The sequence below is a fragment of the Felis catus genome, chromosome C1 (assembly GCF_018350175.1).
Source record: "Felis catus isolate Fca126 chromosome C1, F.catus_Fca126_mat1.0, whole genome shotgun sequence".
In the NCBI taxonomy this organism is placed as follows: Eukaryota; Metazoa; Chordata; class Mammalia; order Carnivora; family Felidae; genus Felis; species Felis catus.
Window position 1 is genome coordinate 175,326,997 of NC_058375.1, and position 23,301 is coordinate 175,350,297.

Genomic DNA, 23,301 nt, shown 5'->3' on the forward strand with positions numbered 1-23,301 from the left:
GTGTATACATATATACATATATATATATAGAGAGAGAGAGTGTGTGTGAGTCAGCTCAACTTTAAAAAATAAAAATTACTTCATGGCTTCTTTATGAACCTACATTTATAAGCTCATAACTACTTGTATGTCAAATCCTTCTGCATTTCAGTCAAGAATTTAGTTGTAATAATTGACTCATTTTCTGGAAATAAAATTGGTAATTATGAAACCATCTCTATCTCCTTATTTTTCTGAGAGGATTAGGAATAAAACTCTGCAGATACTCCATGAGAAAGTGCTTTCTTGATGAATGAAATAAGGAATCATGTTATGATATACTTTGGGAGCTTCCAGGTACATAATAATAAATTAAAAACATGAGAAATACCACAGTAAAAACATTGTTTAAATCTATTTATCCAACTGTTTTCCAAACATATTTGACTTATTTGACTATAGAACCGTTTTGTGTGTGTGTGTGTGTGTGTGTGTGTGTGAGAGAGAGAGAGAGAGAGAGAGAGAGAGAGAGAGAGAGAGAGAGAGAAACTTCATATTTCATAGAACTAGTGTTTCTCAGAATTCATTTTGAGAAACACTGTTCCACATAAGTAGCTGACTTTTATTTTTGCAAGTGTTATTATTGATGTTGCTTTACTCACCTGCCCATGTTTATAAACAAAACACAACAGAGGAAGACTTAGAATTCTTTTTGACACTGAACAGATGTGAAGTTTATTCCCTTATTAGTGCCCGCAGGACTTACAAATAAACCTGTTAATCGTTTGTTGCTTGTTCTTCTAAAGTCTTAAATTTAATTCATAGATAACTTCAGGCTTTTCACAAAAAGAGTAGCTGCAGTTCTCCTAGCTATGTGCCAAGATATTAAATGGTTGTATTTCTTTCATAAGCCCCTGAGCATTAAAGAGCATGGATTTCTTCTCTTTATTTCTTCCTCTATTTTCTGATTTAGAAGTCTGATAGGTAATACTGGCCAAGAGAGTAGAATATTCTTTGCAAAGCAGCTTTTCCCATCAAATATATAAAACTTGAAGCATGTGGAGAACTATTACCCGTTACTTCTAACCAGTTAAAGTGAATAGAATACAGAAAAGGAAACCCAGGCCTAATGGGGGGTGGGTTCTGTCTAATAATGATTTTATTTTATTTATTTATTTTTAAAATTTTTTTAATGTTTATTTATTTTTGAGACAGAGAGAGACAGAGCATGAATGGGGGAGGATCAGAGAGAGAGGGAGACACGGAATCTGAAACAGGCTCCAGGCTCTGAGCGGTCAGCACAGAGCCTGACGCGGGGCTCGAACTCACGGGCCACGAGATCATGACCTGAGCCGAAGTTGGCCGCTTAACCGACTGAGCCACCCAGGCGCCCCTAATAATGATTGTAAAAACATGGACTGTAAAGACAGGTGACAATATAGCTGTCCAAATTATTGGAAAGCCCTTCTCACTCTTAATTTCCCAGGAGCTTTGGAAATACTACATTTTGAAAAATACCCGCTTCCTAATTCTCCATATCTTTTGTATTAGTTTCATTAAAATCGTTGTTTTCTTCTAGAAAACATTGCTTTTGTCAGTTTGTAAGAATTCAGAATTACATCATTTAATTGCCTTTGGTGTGTTCAAGTGTTCGTTTTATACCTTTGATATACCAGTACTAGGGGAACGGAAGTTGTCTCAGCTGTAGGTCAGATAGTTGAGTTCCACTGGGTAGACAGAAGCCTAGTGTCCAAGGTTACCTTAGACTACCCCTAGTACTGGTATACCCAATACCTTTGGTATACCAATTATACCTTTTATACCAATTATAGTATGTCTCCATGTGTGACATTTCTAGTCTGTAAAAGATACTCCGTGTGGATTTGTAGGCGCTGTGCAATAACTTTGTGGTCACTTGGGGAATGGAGTCCGGTGGACAGGAATTATCAAAGCAATGGATATACATCAAGGGATGGTTGACCTAGAGTTGAGTTTAGGATGTTGGCAGGGACTGAATTATGGAGGAGTATATCCTGAAAATTCCAAGGAAGGAAGCACTGAAGGATGGCTAATAGGCGGGTGGCAGAATCAAGATTAGCATTTCTGAGCTACTGCTGCCAGAGGGTAGAACAAGGACTGGGAGAGACCGTGTAAGTAAGGAGAGTTAGTCTGCTTGCCCAGGGCAAGGGTAATTCGTGTCTGGCAGTAGACTAGAGAAGATGGAATAGGTTCTAGAGCTCTTTTAAAAGGAAAATGCACGAGATGTGTTGACAGGGGATAGAGAGTTGAGTAGAGGAAAGAAATGTGATGTAACTTGAAAAGTCGTTAGCATTTTCCTAGGTCAGAAATTTGGAATTGGAGCGGCTTTGGCAGTCGTGAAGATAAGGACTTATTTAGACATGTCTACTTTGTGACACTTTTGGGTGCTGACCAGTGGCAATGGTCTTGCCAGTCCTACCTCACGTGCTTATGTTATATTGAATTTTAGAGATTGTGTCCAATGACATATCAAATCTAATATTGCAGTTTTTCCAAAGGTATATCAGAATCTTCAATTTACATGCAGTGGGCTTAGTGGTAGTATATGCTGTCACTACTGTGTCATCTGTCCCATTTAGAACCAGCTGAGCTCTCTCTGTTGTTGCTGAGGAGAATCATTTACTATAGTTAAATAAGTAAATGCTTGCTTCCTATCCAATCATCCTGCTCACAGTGTTCAACTAATAGGAAGCTCTTTGACAATTCAGTGCTTGCAAATCCCAGGGAAAGCCTTTGTTGATCTTCCGAGTGAGGGTTCAAGTTTCTGTTACATGGACGGGGCCATGGTCACACTGAGACCACTTCCTGATCGCCAGGATTACCCAGGTTACTTACTGGGACAGAAATGTCTGTGGAGAGAATTCACAGTGGACAGTAAAGATTTTACATTCCAAGCAGCACGTTCAGAGTACCAGGCTCATTGTACTATGCCCTCAGCATTGGCATTTGTGTTCCAAAGAAGCCCAACTGATCTGAATGTCCTATCTCCAGGAAGTAGAAAAGAGAGATCACATATTTTTATTTGTGGTAGTAGCAAATGGACAATGGTTTTACCTTTTTATGTCATGATAAATTTTCATTTGTATACCCAGCTAAATAGAGTACAAAATCCTTGAAGGTAGAGAATCTTGTTCATTGTGGTATCACTACTGTCTAGACATATCCCTGACATTCATTATATATTGGTTACATGAATGGATATTAGTTACTGGAACAATATTGCCAGTTATTCTCTTAGCATTTGTCCAAGTCTGTGTGGATTGGCTAGGATGGATAGAGGAGAGGGCAGGTGCAGGGAAGTTGCCTCAGCTGTAGGTCAGATAGTTGAGTTCCACTGGGTAGACAGAAGCCTAGTGTCCAAGGTTAACTTAGACTACCCCTAGGCACTTCTGAGGAAATATATTAGCTCCAGGATTCAGGATGAAGCAACAGGAAGCTTTAGCTCGTGGGTATGGCATAGCATGGAGAGGCAGATGGCATTTAATATGTAGACACCTGGGGCTTTCACAGGTGTTCTTTTGCAGTCCTGGTCTGCCCATGCCAGTGAGTGGGATTTATTGGTCAAGTTTTTGTTCTGGAGGGAAAGTATAACAAAAGTGAGATATTATCGTGGGAACTCAGAAACAGGCACCAATATAGTAATGGCTAAAGCCCACAGGAGAGTTCCACAATTAGGAACGTGAGCATCTGCATCCTTCTATCAGGATAGGTGGCTTGAGGAGGGAGGAGGTTAACAGTTCTGGGTCATTTCAGCCAGCAAGAAGAGTGATAGAGATCACTGAATGAAAAATAGAAAAGCCTAGGTGCCCTGGCTGTAGGATGGGTGGGTATGTGAAGCCTGAGAATAAGGACGTGGTGATGCTCCATGGGTGCGCTTGTAACTATGAGTCCTCTGCCTCCTTTCTCCTTCTCAGTGTTCCTTCCCTTCCCTTCCCTTCCCTTCCCTTCCCTTCCCTTCCCTTCCCTTCCCTTCCCTTCCCTTCCCTTCCCTTCCCTTCCCTTCCCCTCCCTTCCCTATCCTTTCCCTATCTTTTCCCTTACTCCTTTCTACAGCATATCCTTCCCTCTTTTCTCTTTCAACGCTCCCTTTCCCTTTTTCTTCCAGCTATAGGGTATGATTTTGTAAGTATGATAAAAATTCTGTACCTAATATTTTATAATCCAGGAAAAGAAAATCTAATAGATAACTGAGAATAATCTAGGAAAAATGGCTGGACTTTCTTTGTGTTGAGGGATCCATAGAATTGAAAAGAATGTATTTTTTCTGCTCTATTGATAGAGTCTATGAATACATTTTTTAATTTAGCCTTGAGTTAAAAAAACACACAAAGTGTTTTAAGCACAACAAAGAAAATAAAGAAGCTGTAGATAAATTATGTTTGCTTTATTGTTCTTGTGAAGAAAGAGAAACATCATAGCACAGGTTTGTTTGTTTGTTTGTTTTGTTTTTGAATTAGCTGTAGGAGAACAGATGTCGACAAATGAAGACCATATTTTCTTTTTTGGAGATGTCTACAAATGAAGACCATATTTTCTTGTTTAGAGAGTATGCTTTTTTCAGTGACTTGAGATCCCTAACAAATTTGTGTGACCTTTTTTTTTCTTTTTCCATTGGATTAGTATGATTTTTCAGAGTGTACTAATTTGATAAACTAAAAATATTATTTTTGCAATGTTGTATATGATGTTTTGTTCATTTGTGGTTTTAAAACTGGTGCCCTAGGTGGATATTGAGACCAGACAGAAGAGATGATGTTAGATTCTTTTGAGGCAAGGAAAAAGACTCACTCGGGTTACCTCAGTAAGGTTGAGTAATGAAGAAGACAGGAATCCTGTCTACATGTCTGAACCCAGGGACCCAGGGAACGCAGGGAAAATGGACTGCTATTCAGAAATAGGAAATAAACAGGGCAGCTCTGATCCATTCCTTCTTGCCCCCTACTTGACAGAGTTGATTCTCTGCCATTGGGAAGATGTAGCTCCCTACTGTCTTTGCTTATCTGCTGCTACCAACATTCTCTCTTTCTACATACTATTTCTTTACCTTCTTCTGACTCAGTTTCTGGTCACCCATCATCATTATTCTTCATGACTGCTACTGCAGTTATCATCTATAAAGCATCTTCTATAAAGCATCTTCTCCCTAGGTGTCTTGTTTTCTGCTCCAGTTACAAATAGTCTGATTGTCTTCCACGTCAGCATTCAGAATGTGGAGCATGTTCTTGGTCAGGGTAATCCACTGTTGCTTTGTTTAGGTGGAGCTTTGGCACGAGGTCCCCACTTTAGCCTTAGATGATCTAGTTTTAGCTCAGGTGCTGAGTCTAGTCTCCTCAAAGGGAAAGGGTTATGCTGAGTGCCTTGAGGTAGATTTTCCCTCCAGCAGGAGGCTGAGGGCAGGACTGTTATAGATGGGATTTATAGGCATGGCAGGCATTTGGAGAGCAGCCTTGATAAACAATGGATGAATGAGAAATAATTGTTCCTCACTTGGTTTCCTTGGATCTTATTGTATATTTTATTTGTCACTTCCCTTATTTTTTCCCCCACAAATTTTCCTCTCAATTTAATTTTTGTTTACTACTTTTGGGGTTATTTTAAACTATAGGTGGGATTTGAAACTACATAAACAAGGAGTTAAACTTACTTTGATAAAGGTGACATCTATAAGTTTGTAAGGCTCTTTCAGTTTTAAAAAGTGATAAAGATTGCATCCCAGAGTATCCTTGTCTCGAGTATGTTAATTCTCTGCAAAATCCTCCTGAGTAGGTACTCAAAAGACTACACAGGTAACACTGGTAAAAAAGCAGAATTAGAGATTCTAAAATGTGAGACATGTTGTCTTTAAATTCATGTGCTTTTAAAAGCAGGTGCTGCTTCTATTTAACTGTGAGTGTATGTATGTCTGTTTTATTATCGTTGTTTTTGCTCGTTTGTTTGATTTTAGCCAAGGTAGAGCTTGATGACCTATTAAGATTTTTCTCTCTTCCAGCCCTCCTTTGCCTTTTTTCCACCAACTCCTTCCCGAGTATCTATTGAGCATTTACTATGTACCAGGCACAAAGAAAGTGATGAATTTTTGTCTAATTCAGATATACAGTAGGCCTGTGATTGCTGTGCTTATAATTCAGCTGGCAAGATGTAAGTAGGTTGAATAGGACAGTTTCCTTGATTAGGCAGCAATTTTCATTGGTGTACAAGCATCTGATATATTTTTCAGACTTCACACTGTGTCTGTTTTCTTCTGGAGTAGGTTTTCTTGGCAGGTACTAATAGAAAAAAATAAACTTCATTATTTCATTTGGCAGTGAGAAATCCATTGCTTAGAATAGTTTTCTCACATGAGCTTGCTTCAGCCATAATGGGTGAGAGTTTTTCTTAAACAGTGTTATCAATAGACACAGTTTGGAAAAAAAAAAAGGTGAAAATAGTACACGGGATGATGTTGGCATGCAAACTAGAGGGTTATCCTCTAGGGGTGAAAAGGAAATATAAAGAGTCAGAATTCCTGCGTTGTGGTCTTGTCTCTGATGCTTCTAATTCCTCTCTCAATATTGATTTTCTTTTTGGTAAAAGAAGGGTCCTAGTATGGGATGGGGTTGTTTTGAAAATAAGATGCCATTATAATAGTGGACACATTTTGCAAAGTTCAGAGAAAGTTACAGATTTATCGTCATCAGCACTGAACTAGTTTGACTAGATTACTTAGACATTATTATTATTATTATTATTATTATTATTATTATTTAGACACTAAGCTAAGATACAAGTGCTTAATAATAGGATGACATCTATTTTAGCATTGATAACAGCAAGGTATAGTTAGTACACATGCCTGATTCCTCTGCTAGATTAGAAGCTTCGTTACTTCTTCTGCATCCCCAGTGTGCAGCACTGAGCGGGCATTCGGTAATGTTCATTGGATGAGTAAAGCTGGACAGAGAAGAGGAAGGAGCATATTCACAATACCACAGTCTGTTTATTATAAACTAGCAAAGTAGTTTTCAGTTATATTTTAGAGAGAGAGGTAAGTCTGTCACACAGGTAGCTAGGTCATTGTTTCCCTTTGCCTCATCGAGGTTGGAAGGTGTTTTTGTTCTTTTCATTTCACTTTTTTTTCCTTTTTTTCTTTTTTTTTTTTTTTTTTTTTTTTTGCTGAAAATGGTTATATCACAACAGAGAGGATGTGCTCTTGGTAATATGATCTTCAGTAACTCTATGGAATAAAGTCTCCATTGTCTGAAAATGTACTGTACTGATTCTAATGTTTCTATTTTAACTGTTTTCATGCATAGCAAAGAGGTAAACTCTAGTTTGCCTAGTGTTACCTAGTCGTGAGTTTTCCAGAGGAGAGACCTGCTATGGCTAACATTAGTGCTTTCCACTTAATAGATTCAGAGCATTTTGAAACCTGGTTTTTTTTATCATTTACTTCTTTTAACTACTCAGAGCTTGGAAATTAGATCTACTTCATATTACATGATCTTCTTTCTTCTATGGCTCCGTGTTGAGTTCTTTCAAAAAAAAATTTTTTTAACATTTATTCATTTTTGAGAGACAGAGAGTGAGTGGGGAGGGGCAGAGAGAGAGGGAGACACAGAATCTGAAGCAGGCTTCAAGCTCTGAGCTGTCAGTACAGAGCCCAGCACAGAGCCCTACAAGTGGTTCCGACTCATGAACTGTGAGATCCAAAGTCAGATGCTTAACCCACTGAGCCACCCAGGCACCTGGGCTCAGTGTTGAGTTCTTATGAAACAACTTTGCAGAAACTTTATTTGCAAGTGTGGACTCTGACATCACTTGTTGGAAAAGGGGAATTTGGTTGTAACATTTACCTTTTTTTTTTTTTTAGCACAAGTTATAACTTCTCCTGGAATGCATCTTTTTTGGCTAGTAACATGATCTCATATTTGTATAGTACTTTAAACTTTTGAAAGTGCTTTTCTAGGTAACTCCTTTGAAAATACCCCCAGGAGAGAGGAAGTGTATGTATTATTAGCATCATGTTTCAAGTACTCTGTAGGTTACTTTGACCTGACTTACATATAAAATATTTGTCAAAAGAAATTAGACTTGACCTAATTATGATGGCATTTCTACACTTTTTATTATTCTGATAAATCTGTGAAGAAAGAAAAGGCTTGTTGTCTGTATGCTAAACCATATCATTGGGTTCTGGAACTTTGGGAGATTAGGGTCAAAGGAAGTGATTGCAATCTTCTTTGCTCACAGATCGGAAACTCTTCATTTATCACAGAGTAATTGAAGAATACATGAAAAATTAGAGATCTCTTTGATGTTTTCTCAAGATAGAAATAACTCCCTACTGATGAGGAAAATGTGTAAGACAGGAGGGTGAAGAGGTAGACGTTCATAGGTTGGGTAAATATAATGCTTGTTCATTTTAAGTACTTTATATATTCATTTTATAGCATAAACTGTATCCTGTAAGGTTGGGGAAAGGATGATTCAAATATATATTTATAGTCTATGACCTCTTTCTTCAATGATTATTGAATTCTCTTTAGATGGGGCTGAAGTCTAAAAGAGTAGGGGAGAGGAGAATGGAGAAGAAAATTCTAGGGAAGATCCGGTACCTTTGAGGAATAATGATTATTCATATGGCATATTACGTTTGAACCTATTTAAGAAAAAAGGAAAGTGGTTGTTTTTTTTTTTGTTTTTTTGTTTTTTTTTTACAAAGGAACAGTGAAGAAAAATGAGCTTTAGTAAACTAAACTTTATAGCTGACATATATTTGGGGAGAATTTCTTGGTGCCTTATGATATGTGCATTGAATCTTCAAACATAAATTGCAAAATTTTTTTAAATGTTTTTTTATTTTTGAGAGAGAGCAAGCCAGCACTAGGTGGGGAAGGGGTGGAGAGAGGGAGACACAGAATCAAAAGCAGACTCCAGGCTCTGAGCTGTCAGCACAGAGCCCGATGTGGCACTCAAACCTGTGAACCACAAAATCATGACCTGAGCCGAAGTTGGATGCTTAACCAACTGAGCCACCCAGGCACCCGGAAACATAAATTGTGAAATTTAAACCCAGGAATCTGATATAACCTTATTAAGTCTCTTATAAAATAAAGTTGGGTTTATTTTTCCAACTTTGTAAACACTGATAGCTCATCTTTATTTTTTTTTTAATTTTTTTTTCAACGTTTTTTATTTATTTTTGGGACAGAGAGAGACAGAGCATGAGCGGGGGAGGGGCAGAGAGAGAGGGAGACACAGAATCAGAAACAGGCTCCAGGCTCTGAGCCATCAGCCCAGAGCCCGACGGGGGGCTCGAACTCACGGACCGTGAGATCGTGACCTGGCTGAAGTCAGCCGCTTAACCGACTGCGCCACCCAGGCGCCCTGCTCATCTTTATTTTTAATAGGCCATTCAGATATTACATAGTAGATATCAGATACTCATCAGATAGTGAAAAGCTTATGTTAAAGGTCCAGGTGTCCATAAATAATTGCCCTAGAAACTTCTATGACCAGTTAGTAAGGCACAAGAGATTTACTTAGTTGTTGTCTTTGTGAGAAGCTCCAAAGAAATAAGAAAGTGCCTTATTAGAATAGAATCAGGCAAGAATAATTCTGGTCAGCTACTAATAAGGTCTTTATTTGCTTTCATGTAAAATGTAACATTGATTCATCAGGAATGAAGAAATATTATTTATCCTGTGTAATGTTTTAAATTAATAAATGCTCTACATCACCTATTGCATATCAGACTTATAAAGTTGTTCATATGTATCCTGAATCTGTTTGTTTACCAGTTGTATAAATCAATCACATTTATGCTGTCTTCAGTAGAAGTTAAGATGTGATTAATATGATGCTCCAGTCAAAATTTAATGAAAGGCTATAGGATTTCATTTTTTAAGAAAACACAAACATTTTAAAGTATATGATTTCTGCCCTCCTAATTCTTAAAAATCATCTCAATCTACATGTTTTTTCAGCCTCTAACAATAGTAGATGTCTTCAAAATACCAAAAGAGTAGCTGAATAACAATTTTGTAGAAAATTTTATTTTTTTCCAGTTCAGATTTCAGTTATCTGACCTATTATTATTTCATACCGTGAGCTTAATTTAGAGAAAGTCACATAAAAATTCAATAAAATGTATATCATACATTAGTAAATAGCATATATTCGAGAGTGATCATTTGGTTGAACTTGAGAGAAAACCAATAATAATTCAGTGAAAACAAATTATATACCTGTTATAATTTAAAGTTGTAGAGTGATGCTTCAGGCAAGGCTGAATCTAGGCACTCAGATATTTATTTCTCTCTCATAGTTGTTTTCCACTGAGTTGCATTCATTTTAAGGTATAAAAGCTGAGGACAAAATAGCAATCAGGCTTTCAATCCTCAAATTAAGTAACTCAAGTGGAAAGGGATTACTTCTTTCTAAATGGTTTTAGAAACAGGTGCTGACTTAATTTTCCTTGTTTTAACATAGTGCACATTTCCATTCCTGAATAATTAGACTCATAATTATGACTAGGGGCATGGAACTCTCAGTGGCCAGGCTTGGAACTAGCTCTAGAGTCACCCTCAGTCAAACATAACTACCAGGAAAAAAGAGAAGTGTAGGTCTGCAGAGAAAACCCAGGGTGCCATTAGGAGAATGTGTTTTGTTTTGTTTTGTTTTGTTTTGTTTTGTTTTGTTTTGTCTTGTTTTGTTTTGTTTTTCAAGGGGAGGTGGTGGCAGGAAACCACAATGTATGTATATACTAAATTAAATGAAGAATGAAATGTATACTGTTATGTGAAAATACTGTTATGAGCAAATGAACAGCAGTTTAAAATGGCACACTAATATTTCATTGTAGAGCAAAATTCATTGTAGATCACTGCAAAATCTTGATACTGAAATGTTTGATTGCTGAAGAAAGGCCTTGAAACACAATCAAACATATGAAAGACTTGTGATGATAGGATATCAAAGACAATTTCCTCATCTGTAAAATAGTAATTGTTTAGTTAACAGTAAATACATGTATATACTTTTTAAATGCTGAATTATATTGAAACAGAAGGTTTTCCAGATTTTATTGAATAGTGTTTGTATAATTTAAGTTAATTACATCCAATTATGGTGATACTGCAATTAATTTAGAGTAGAGACGGGATGAATGAAACTCTCCTCCCCACCCCCCACCTAAACTGTGGGAAATTGGAACACTGAATTACAGCTCACCGAAATTTGCCTTTAAATACAAGACATACTTCATAGATATTAACATGAAAAAATTAAACTCCACGGGACTGGAAAAATTAAACTAATGACTTTTTATGTAATCCAAGTTAATGAATGTTTTCTGCCCCAATTTTTCATTAAGGAAATCAACCACAGTTTCTTGGTTTCCTTCATTTGAACAGCCTCTATTGTGTGGCTACTTACAAAAATGCTTAATAAGAGCTTTTATTGAATAGGTGCTCTATTTCCACCAACACTGAAATATACTTACATAGTTTTACAGCTTTTTTTTTTAGTAATAAAAGGTTTTTCAAAAATTAAGAATTGCTTTTAGCATAGGTGTTTTATAAATATTTTCTTCAGTTACTTGGATATGTTTTAATATATTAAAATACCACAGGAAAGAATAGTGACTCATAATTTTGTTTTCTGAGATAAAAGAAGGAAGGAAGAAAAGTGCAGAGAAAGTAAGATGGAAGAAAGGAGGGAAGAAAGGACAGAAGGAAGGAGCTTAAAATATGGAGAATAGGGGAGCCTGGGTGGCACAGCTAAGTGTTTGACTTGTTCTCAGCTCTGGTCATGATCTTGCGGTTTGTGAGTTCGAGCCCCACATCAGGCTCTATGCTGATGGCACCGAGCCTGTTTGGGATCCTGTCTCTCCTTCTCTCTGCCTCTACCCCACTTGTGCTCTCTCTTTCTCTCTGTCAAAATAAGAAAACTTTAAAAATTAAAAATAAATAAATAAAATATGGAGAATATTTGGAAAAAATTCCGTTCTTAGAGAACTTGGTGCTGAAATTCATATTTGCAGTATTTTAGAAATAATCCTAGTATTAGAACTAAATAAGATAATTAAAAATTTGAAATGAATTAAATCTGTAAAATGTATTAGACAAATATAACAATTCATTAAATAAAATTCTTTGATTCCTTTGATAATGATTACCTGCTTTGATGCTTTTGTATCAGTTCATAGCTAAGGTCTTAATGTAAGGAGCTAGCCATTTACTAGGTAAAATATGTAGCTGACATTAAGTGAAGCTGAAAACCAACCTTTCCCTTTAAGGGAATAAAAAGTTGTGAGGTCCTGAGACATATATTGTTATAAAAATCTCAAAAAACCTCATCAAAATATAAAAATAAAAGAAGCACACAAAAAAGAAGATACAAATTATAGAATAAATATTTAATAAGTTAAACACATAAAAGTTGTACTTCACTTATAGTTAAAGAACTATACATTTTAGAAGAAGAAATTTTTGATAATCAAATTGTCAAAAGAGGAAAAAAAATCATCGCTGGCAAAGATGGTTGAAATTAGCAATATCATCTGCTATTGGTGGAAGTCTATGTTGGCACATCTTTCTAGAAAACAACTTGGTGATATGTATGAAAATGCCTGAAAAGTCAAATACTTTTTGAACTAATAATTTAACTTTTAGGAAATCATAATGAAGCAATAATTTGAGATGAATACACATATTTATGTACAAAGGTATGTATCGCAGTTTTATTTGTAATATCAAAGAACAGAATTTCTAAACAGTTCAGCAAAAGTAATAATAATTATTGTGAATTACTAAGTCCTATTTTTATGTGCCAGACATATGATTACTGCTGTGTATGCAATATCTCATTTATTTCTTTCTAAGTTCATGTGAAGTATAGTTCGTGTTTATTCATTAATTTCCCCACCATTGTGTTTGTATTAGACCAGGTTTCCTTGGTGTAACTCACCTTCATCATGTGGAGTAGTCATGTGATTTAGGAGAATTGACCATATGTGTATCTTCAGGAATGCACTCTGGTTGGCCTAAGCTAATCAGTGACTCTACACCCCCCATAATTGGTTAGGGATGTACATGTCACTAATTGGCCCAAACCGAGTAAATCCCAGAACTTTTGATTACTGATTGAGAGAGAGTAACTTTCTCTCTTGTTTTTGGTCCGGCTTCCTTGCTCTTCTTTTTTCCTCATTCATTCAAACATTGCTCAGATTTCTATCGCTTTCCCAAGTCAAGTTTATTTTATTCTTGGAATTCCCATTGCATTAAAAAAAAAAAAACTTTCTCTCCTGATATGAATTTCACTCCATCTGTCATACATCATTCATTAACTCAAGTCATGATTTTTTATTTATTATTTTTTTTAATTTTAGAGAGAGGGTGAGAGTACCAGCTGGGGAGGAGGCAGAGGGAGGAAGGGGGAGAGAGAGAGAGAGAGAGAGAGAGAGAGAGAGAGAGAGAGAGAGAGAATCTTAAGCAGGCTCCAAGCTCAGTACAAAGTTCAACATGGGGCTCCATCCTAAAACCCTGGTGGGATCATGACCTGAGCCAAAATCAAGAGTTGGACACTTAACCCAGCTGAGTCACCCAGGCACCCCAAGTCATGAATTTTTAACCTGTGACCCGTTGTCACTGTTTTGGATCCATCTTGCTTCTTGGGCTGTGTTTTTTCCATAAAAGTTTCTTAATATTTGAGAGGTCAGAGTTTGTGAAGAGTTAATGTTAAAAAGGAGCAAAGGCTCTACCTTAACTTATTTATATTTATTTTTTTCTTTTTTTTTTTATATGAAATTTATTGACAAATTGGTTTCCATACAACACCCAGTGCTCATCCCAAAAGGTGCCCTCCTCAGTACCCATCACCCACCCTCTCCTCCCTCCCACCCCCCATCAACCCTCAGTTTGTTCTCAGTTTTTAAGAGTCTCTTATGCTTTGGCTCTCTCCCACTCTAACCTGTTTTTTTTTTTCCTTCCCCTCCCCCATGGGTTCCTGTTAAGTTTCTCAGGATCCACATAAGAGTGAAACCATATGGTATCTGTCTTTCTCTGTATGGCTTATTTCACTTAACATCACACTCTCCAGTTCCATCCACATTGCTACAAAAGGCCATATTTCATTTTTTCTCATTGCCACGTAATATTCCATTGTGTATATAAACCACAATTTCTTTATCCATTCATCAGTTGATGGACATTTAGGCTCTTTCCATAATTTGGCTATCGTTGAGAGTGCTGCTATGAACATTGGGGTACAAGTGGCCCTATGCATCAGTACTCCTGTATCCCTTGGATAAATTCCTAGCAGTGCTATTGCTGGGTCATAGGGTAGGTCTATTTTTAATTTTTTGAGGAACATCCACACTGCTTTCCAGAGCGGCTGCACCAATTTGCATTCCCACCAACAGTGCAAGAGGGTTCCCGTTTCTCCACATCCTCTCCAGCATCTATAGTCTCCTGATTTGTTCATTTTGGCCACTCTGACTGGCATGAGGTGATACCTGAGTGTGGTTTTGATTTGTATTTCCCTGATAAGGAGCGACGCTGAACATCTTTTCATGTGCCTGTTGGCCATCCGGATGTCTTCTTTAGAGAAGTGTCTATTCATGTTTTCTGCCCATTTCTTCACTGGGTTATTTGTTTTTCGGGTGTGGAGTTTCGTGAGCTCTTTATAGATTTTGGATACTAGCCCTTTGTCCGATATGTCATTTGCGAATATCTTTTCCCATTCCGTTGGTTGCCTTTTAGTTTTGTTGGTTGTTTCCTTTGCTGTGCAGAAGCTTTTTATCTTCATAAGGTCCCAGTAATTCACTTTTGCTTTTAGTTCCCTTGCCTTTGGGGATGTGTCGAGTAAGAGATTGCTACGGCTGAGGTCAGAGAGGTCTTTTCCTGCTTTCTCCTCTAAGGTTTTGATGGTTTCCTGTCTCACATTTAGGTCCTTTATCCATTTTGAGTTTATTTTTGTGAATGGTGTGAGAAAGTGGTCTAGTTTCAACCTTCTGCATGTTGCTGTCCAGTTTTCCCAGCACCATTTGTTAAAGAGGCTGTCTTTTTTCCATTGGATGTTCTTTCCTGCTTTGTCAAAGATGAGTTGGCCATACGTTTGTGGGTCTAGTTCTGGGGTTTCTATTCTATTCCATTGGTCTATGTGTCTGTTTTTGTGCCAATACCATGCTGTCTTGATGATGACAGCTTTGTAGTAGAGGCTAAAGTCTGGGATTGTGATGCCTCCTGCTTTGGTCTTCTTCTTCAAAATTCCTTTGGCTATTCGGGGCCTTTTGTGGTTCCATATGAATTTTAGGATTGCTTGTTCTAGTTTCGAGAAGAATGCTGGTGCAATTTTGATTGGGATTGCATTGAATGTGTAGATAGCTTTGGGTAGTATTGACATTTTGACAATATTTATTTTTCCAATCCATGAGCAGGGAATGTCTTTCCATTTCTTTAAATCTTCTTCAATTTCCTTCATAAGCTTTCTATAGTTTTCAGCATACAGATCCTTTACATCTTTGGTTAGATTTATTCCTAGGTACTTTATTATTCTTGGTGCAATTGTGAATGGGATCAGTTTCTTTATTTGTCTTTCTGTTGCTTCATTGTTAGTGTATAAGAATGCAACTGATTTCTGTACATTGATTTTTGTATCCTGCAACTTTGCTGAATTCCTGTATCAGTTCTAGTAGACTTTTGGTGGAGTCTATCGGATTTTCCATGTATAATATCATGTCATCGGCAAAAAGCGAAAGCTTGACTTCATCTTTGCCAATTTTGATGCCTTTGATTTCCTTTTGTTGTCTGATTGCTGATGCTAGAACTTCCAGCACTATGTTAAACAGCAGCGGTGAGAGTGGGCATCCTTGTCGTGTTCCTGATCTCAGGGAAAAAGCTCTCAGTTTTTCCCCGTTGAGGATGATGTTAGCTGTGGGCTTTTCATAAATGGCTTTTATGGTCTTTAAGTATGTTCCTTCTATCCCGACTTTCTCAAGGGTTTTTATTAAGAAAGGGTGCTGGATTTTGTCAAAGGCCTTTTCTGCATCGATTGACAGGATCATATGGTTCTTTTTTTTTGTTAATGTGATGTATCACGTTGATTGATTTGCGAATGTTGAACCAGCCCTGCATCCCAGGAATGAATCCCACTTGATCATGGTGAATAATTCTTTTTATATGCCGTTGAATTCGATTTGCTAGTATCTTATTGAGAATTTTTGCATCCATATTCATCAGGGATATTGGCCTGTAGTTCTCTTTTTTTTTACTGGGTCTCTGTCTGGTTTAGGAATCAAAGTAATACTGGCTTCATAGAATGAGTCTGGAAGTTTTCCTTCCCTTTCTATTTCTTGGAATAGCTTGAGAAGGATAGGTATTATCTCTGCTTTAAACGTCTGGTAGAACTCCCCTGGGAAGCCATCTGGTCCTGGACTCTTATTTGTTGGGAGATTTTTGATAACCGATTCAATTTCTTCGCTGGTTATGGGTCTGTTCCAGCTTTCTATTTCCTCCTGATTGAGTTTTGGAAGAGTGTGGGTGTTCAGGAATTTGTCCATTTCTTCCAGGTTGTCCAATTTGTTGGCATATAATTTTTCATAGTATTCCCTGATAATTGTTTGTATCTCTGAGGGATTGGTTGTAATAATTCCATTTTCATTCATGATTTTATCTATTTGGGTCATCTCCCTTTTCTTTTTGAGAAGCCTGGCTAGAGGTTTGTCAATTTTGTTTATTTTTTCAAAAAACCAACTCTTGGTTTCGTTGATCTGCTCTACAGTTTTTATTGATTCTATATTGTTTATTTCTGCTCTGATCTTTATTATTTCTCTTCTTCTGCTGGGTTTAGGCTGCCTTTGCTGTTCTGCTTCTAGTTCCTTTAGGTGTGCTGTTAGATTTTGTATTTGGGATTTTTCTTGTTTCTTGAGATAGGCCTGGATTGCGATGTATTTTCCTCTCAGGACTGCCTTCGCTGCGACCCAAAGCGTTTGGATTGTTGTATTTTCATTTTCGTTTTTTCCATATATTTTTTAATTTCTTCTCTAATTGCCTGGTTGACCCACTCATTCGTTAGTAGGGTGTTCTTTAACCTCCATGCCTTTGGAGGTTTTCCAGACTTTTTTCTGTGGTTGATTTCAAATTTCATAGCATTGTGGTCTGAAAGTATGCATGGTATAATTTCAATTCTTGTAAACTTATGAAGGGCTGTTTTGTGACCCAGTATATGATATCTTGGAGAATGTTCCATGTGCACTCGAGAAGAAAGTATATTCTGTTGCTTTGGGATGCAGCGTTCTAAATATATCTGTCAAGTCCATCTGATCCAATGTCTCATTCAGGGCCCTTGTTTCTTTATTGACCGTGTGTCTAGATGATCTGTCCATTTCTGTAAGTGGGGTGTTAAAGTCCCCTGCAATTACCACATTCTTATCAATAAGGTTGCTTATGTTTATGAGTAATTGTTTTATATATTTGGGGGCTCCGGTATTCGGCGCATAGACATTTATAATTGTTAGCTCTTCCTGATGGATAGACCCTGTAACTATTATATAATGTCCTTCTTCATCTCTTGTTACAGCCTTTAATTTAAAGTCTAGTTTGTCTGATATAAGTATGGCTACTCCAGCTTTCTTTTGGCTTCTAGTCGCATGATAAATAGTTCTCCATCCCCTCACTCTCAATCTAAAGGTGTCCTCAGGTCTAAAATGAGTCTCTTGTAGACAGCAAATAGATGGGTCTTGTTTTTTTATCCATTCTGATACCCTATGTTTTTTGGTTGGTGCATTTAATCCATTTACATTCAGTGTTATTATAGAAAGATATGGGTTTAGAGTCATTGTGATGTCTGTATGTTTTATGCTTGTAGTGATGTCTCTGGGACTTTGTCTCACAGGGTCCCCCTTAGGATCTCTTGTAGGGCTGGTTTAGTGGTGACAAATTCCTTCAGTTTTCGTTTGTTTGGGAAGACCTTTATCTCTCCTTCTATTCTAAATGACAGACTTGCTGGATAAAGGATTCTCGGCTGCATATTTTTTCTGTCTAGCACCCTGAAAATCTCGTGCCAATTCTTTCTGGCCTGCCAAGTTTCAAAAGAGAGATCAGTCACGAGTCTTATAGGTCTCCCTTTATATTTGAGGGCACGTTTACCCCTTGCTGCTTTCAGAATTTTCTCTTTATCCTTGTATTTTGCCAGTTTCACTATGATATGTCGTGCAGAAGATCGATTCAAGTTACGTCTGAAGGGAGTTCTCTGTGCCTCTTGGATTTCAATGCCTTTTTCCTTCCCCAGTTCAGGGAAGTTCTCAGCTATTATTTCTTCAAGTACCCCTTCAGCACCTTTCCCTCTCTCTTCCTCCTCTGGGATACCAATTATGCGTATATTATTTCTTTTTAGTGTATCACTTAGTTCTCTAATTTTCCCCTCATACTCCTGGATTTTTTTATCTCTCTTTTTCTCAGCTTCCTCTTTTTCCATAACTTTATCTTCTAGTTCACCTATTCTCTCCTCTGCCTCTTCAAGCCGAGCTGTGGTGGTTTCCATTTTGTTATGCATTTCGTTTAAAGCGTTTTTCAGCTCCTCGTGACTGTTCCTTAGTCCCTTGATCTCTGTAGCAAGAGATTCTCTGCTGTCCTGTATACTGTTTTCAAGCCCAGCGATTAATTTTATGACTATTATTCTAAATTCACTTTCTGTTATAGTATTTAAATCCTTTTTGATCAGCTCATTAGCTGTTGTTATTTCCTGGAGATTCTTCTGAGGGGAATTCTTCCGCTTGGTCATTTTGGATAGTCCCTGGCGTGGTGAGGACCTGCAGGGCACTTCCTCTGTGCTGTGGTGTATAACTGGAGTTGGTGGGCGGGGCCGCAGTCAGACCTGATGTCTGCCCCCAGCCCACCGCTGGGGCCACAGTCAGACTGGTGTGTGCCTTCTCTTCCCCTCTCCTAGGGGCGGGATTCACTGTGGGGTGGTGTGGCCCGTCTGGGCTACTTGCACACTGCCAGGCTTGTGATGCTGGGGATCTGGCGTATTAGCTGGGGTGGGTAGGCAAGGTGCACAGGGGCAGGAGGGGCAGGCTTAGCTCGCTTCTCCTTAGGTGATCCTCTTCAGGAGGGGCCCTGTGGCAGCGGGAGGGAGTCAGATCCGCTGCCGGAGGTTTGGCTCCACAGAAGCACAGAGTTGGGTGTTTGCGCGGAGGGAGCGAGTTCCCTGGCAGGAACTGGTTCCCTTTGGGATTTTGGCTGGGGGATGGGCGGGGGAGATGGCGCTGGCGAGCGCCTTTGTTCCCCACCAAACTGAGCTCTGTTGTCAGGGGGCTCAGCAGCTCTCCCTCCCTTTGTCCTCCAGCCTTCCTGCTTTCCGAGCAGAGCTGTTAACTTATGACCTCCCAGACGCTAAGTCGCGCTTGTTGTGGGAACACAGTCCGTCAGGCCCCTCCGCTTTTGCAAGCCAGACTCGGGGGCTCTGCTTGGCCGGCGAGCCGCCCCTCCGCCCCGGCTCCCTCCCGCCAGTCCGTGGAGCGCGCACTGCCTCGCCGCCCTTCCTACCCTCTTCCGTGGGCCTCTCGTCTGCGTTTGGCTCCAGCGACTCCGTTCTGCTAGTCCTCTGGAGGTTTTCTGGGTTATTTAGGCAGGTGTAGGTGGAATCTAAGTGATCAGCAGGACGTGCGGTGAGCCCAGCGTCCTCCTAAGCCGCCATCTTGCCGCTTCTCCCTACCTTATTTAGACTGAAAAATATAATAACCAAAAGTTTCATAGAAACTTGATGTGGGTGTTCCACTCATTTCACCAGAAAGGGTGAATGACTTGATAATTGTTCTCCTACTTCTTCTAATTAGGAAAATGTCCTGCTGATGACAGCTTCAAAGCACCTCTAAAAGTTTTATGTCAAATGCAGAGGAAAGAACTAGGTTGAATTTGTTTTTAAATTGGCAAATTTGAAATTGTTATTAATTCTGAAATAGTTTGTCATGTGTCATCTTCTGTCACTTTTTTCCTTCCATAATGAGAGCTGAGGATAGGGGAACTTAAAATGCACATGCAACAATAACAGGTGATGTGAATTCGTGGTCCAGACTGACATCCCTGAGAATAGGAAAGTCCAGGATCAGAGTTATCTTGGTCTTGCTGTTTCTACATAAATTAAACCTCAAGCACCATTCCAGTTTTACATCTTACAAATATGATTGCCTGGAGTCTGTTTCTGTTTTGCATTACCATTTGACAATAATATATAGATTTTTTTTTCTTAAATTAAAAAAAAATGTTTATTTATTTTTAAGAGAAGGAGAGAGAGCTCGAGCAGGGGAAGGGGGGGTGGGATGGAAAGAGAGAGGGGGGGACTGAGGATCCAAAGTGGGCTCGTTGCTGACAGTAGAGAGCCTGATGTGGGGCTCAAACTCACAAACCCCGAGATCATGACCTGAGCTGAAGTCAGACATTTAACTGACTGAGCCACCCAGACGCGTCAGTATAGATAGATTTCTAAGAAGGAATTTATTTATCTCACCTTTTTCTCTTTCATGGTCTCCTGAGAGCCAGATTTTGTCATATGATCTTCCTAAAATACCTATCTTCTTGCACCACTTCCCTGTTTTATCATAGTTCTACTATCATCTTTAGGGTAAAATCCAAATTTTACAACATGCCATTCAAAAGTCTTCCTGATATGGCCTTACTTTACTGCTAAAATTTCTTATAAAACAAGTCTATAAGCATTCTATTTTCAAGTCATATATACCTAACCACTTGCCTATCCTTGAAGGTGGCATGTTCTTTCTTATTCCTGTGCCTTTGCTTATGATGTTCCCTCTGCCAACTGTGGCTTTTCCACCTTCTTCACTGGACAGCTTCTAAACTGAAGGTTCACAGATTCCATCTTTTTTTAGGAGGACTTTCCCAAACATTCTCTATGTTTCTTTAGCACTTGACCTTGCCATTAACATAGTCCTTATCAATTGACAAATGCAAAGGAGATGTGGACTTATTTTCTTCTCCCTAGTGATTGGGAGAATTGGGTATTCAGTAGGTGCTCAATGAATATTTGTTTAATGAACTAATTTTTCAGCTTTACATTCTTTGGAGCACAGGGGTATGGTTATGATTATATATATATGCCACTGCCTCAGTGAAAAGACTGGTATAAACAAGAAATGATTGCCTCAAGCCACTATGACAGTAATCCCAAGTCACCATGTTTGTACCCTTTGCCTGGGGCATTAGAGTGAAAACAGTTGTGAAGACATCATTAAGAAAAGATTCTAAGACATTCGGACTAAGATGCTAAGGCATGCTAAGTCCTTTGGACTTTCTCCAGAGGGTGATGTTGCCAGATTACTTGTTAGACTGATCATGGTTGACTGCTGGTGGGTTGGTGCGGATGTGCACTGGGGGAAGAAACAAAATGGAGTCTTTCATATTAAGTAGAATTGAAATTATTCTGATTTAGCTTCCTGATGAAAGAAAATAAGAGTGATTAAAAATGCCAGATTTCTGGCTTGAACAATTAAAATAAAAGTTGTAGTATTTACTTAATTAAAAATCACAGGACAAAGAAAAAAGGAAGTCAGAGGCCAAGGACTCATTTTGTATATTTTGAATTTAGATGCCCAAAGAAGATAAAGATGAATATCCAGGAAAACTCTTTTTTTTTTTTTTTGCAACATTTTGCAAATTATTTTGAGATATTGCTAAATTCTTGGGGCTAGCTGTCAAAAGAAAAATAAGTAGCCAAATGATTTTGAAACAGTTTTAAGAGCATGATAATGCTGGTTTCTATTTCATTTGATGGCAAGTAGAAATATGTGTTAGACTGACTTGTTTTATTGTGTAGGGAATATTTAAAGATACCATGTTGTATTAACAAATTGCAGCATCTAGTCATATTGCAATGTTAACAATGTTTCTTAAATTAATACTATTGGGAAAAATGAAGGTTCTGGTGAAGAAATGGTTTGCTTCACTTAATTTCATATACATCCTCATATTTCATGACACTATGCAATAAATGGTAGCAAAACAATATAAAATTGAGTGTATTATGTTCATACTAAAATTTTAAGAATCATTCAAATTAGAAACAAGATTTTGTATTTTAAAATAAAAATATGTTCAAAAGAACAACTCGTAAGTACATCTCATTTTTTGCAAGGATATTTTTAAATGCTTTTTATCTGCACAAGTTTAATCACATCAGACATAGAACAATAGATCCACTTCAGAATATATGTCATTTTCTTGCAAGAAGACAGATAAAAGTAGACACAAGTTCATTCTTGTTTTTTGATGTGGATATTTTAGTGCTCTTTTTCATTCTGTCACATTGCATAAAATATTCTAGGCTGAAAACATTTCCGCAGTAAGACTAGATTTCAGTCAATCTTAGAAAGAAATACAAGCTGTGGGGCTGTTAAATTGAATTAACCGTTTTAAGGAAAATGTTTACTTTGTATAATATTTTGGAATGAGATTTTTTGAGCCATCTGGTTACTTATGTTATCTTGGGTGATTTCTTTCTTACTTATTTTCATAAGGCCAATATTTGCTCAAAATAAATAAATTATGATTATACTCCAAAAGAACTAATTTTGTGTCCCCTTTTCTTCCTTCCCAAGACAAAAAAGAAAAATGATCTAGTCAGTCGCTTTGGAAATCATGACATAGTTTCATGGTTAACTTTTAGTCGTGTCATGTGTGAATTCTAAAGCTGGAGGTCGATAATGGATCCTTTACATTTTGAGGAAAGAGTAAATGAATTGTACCCTGCATATACCCTAAGATTCAGTAAATGCTTTGAGAATACCATATGGTTTAATAAGTAATAGCATCATTGGATAGATACTTTTTTTCCACTAATACTATGGAATATGTGTATATGGCCTTAAAATATACCATGCTCATATTTTAATTCAAATTGCACAATTGTTGTCTTTTGTGGTAGGTGTTGTTGACGATCTGTCTATAATCCCATTCCTTTAGCATCTCCCAAACAAACTTATTTACTTGAATTATTACCTCAGAGTTTGCCTCCAGGGCTACCTAAATTAAGATCCTTTCTTTGTTTCTAAAGTTATATTAGAAAATGAAAAGGAATGGAGTCAACAAATAGAATTCTAAATAAAATTGTAGTTAAGAGGAAAAAAGATAGTGTTGAGAATATTCACATGGCTTAGATACACAGAGGCAGAAATAAAGTGTTTGAGATGTGTCTTTAGTCTATAATTTGAAAAAGTAAAAAATACAGATTTGGCTTTACATGGTCTGTATCAAAGTTACGGGGGAAGCAGTACAAAAGAGTGAGATACGT

The 23,301-nt window shown here is 37.8% G+C and overlaps 1 protein-coding gene across 18 annotated transcripts in view; it reads left to right on the top strand.

Moving 5' to 3' along the window:
- Positions 1-23,301, top strand: part of GULP1 (GULP PTB domain containing engulfment adaptor 1) — a 275,468-nt gene that overhangs the window by 69,683 nt on the left and 182,484 nt on the right. The gene's annotated exons all lie outside the window — the stretch shown is intronic.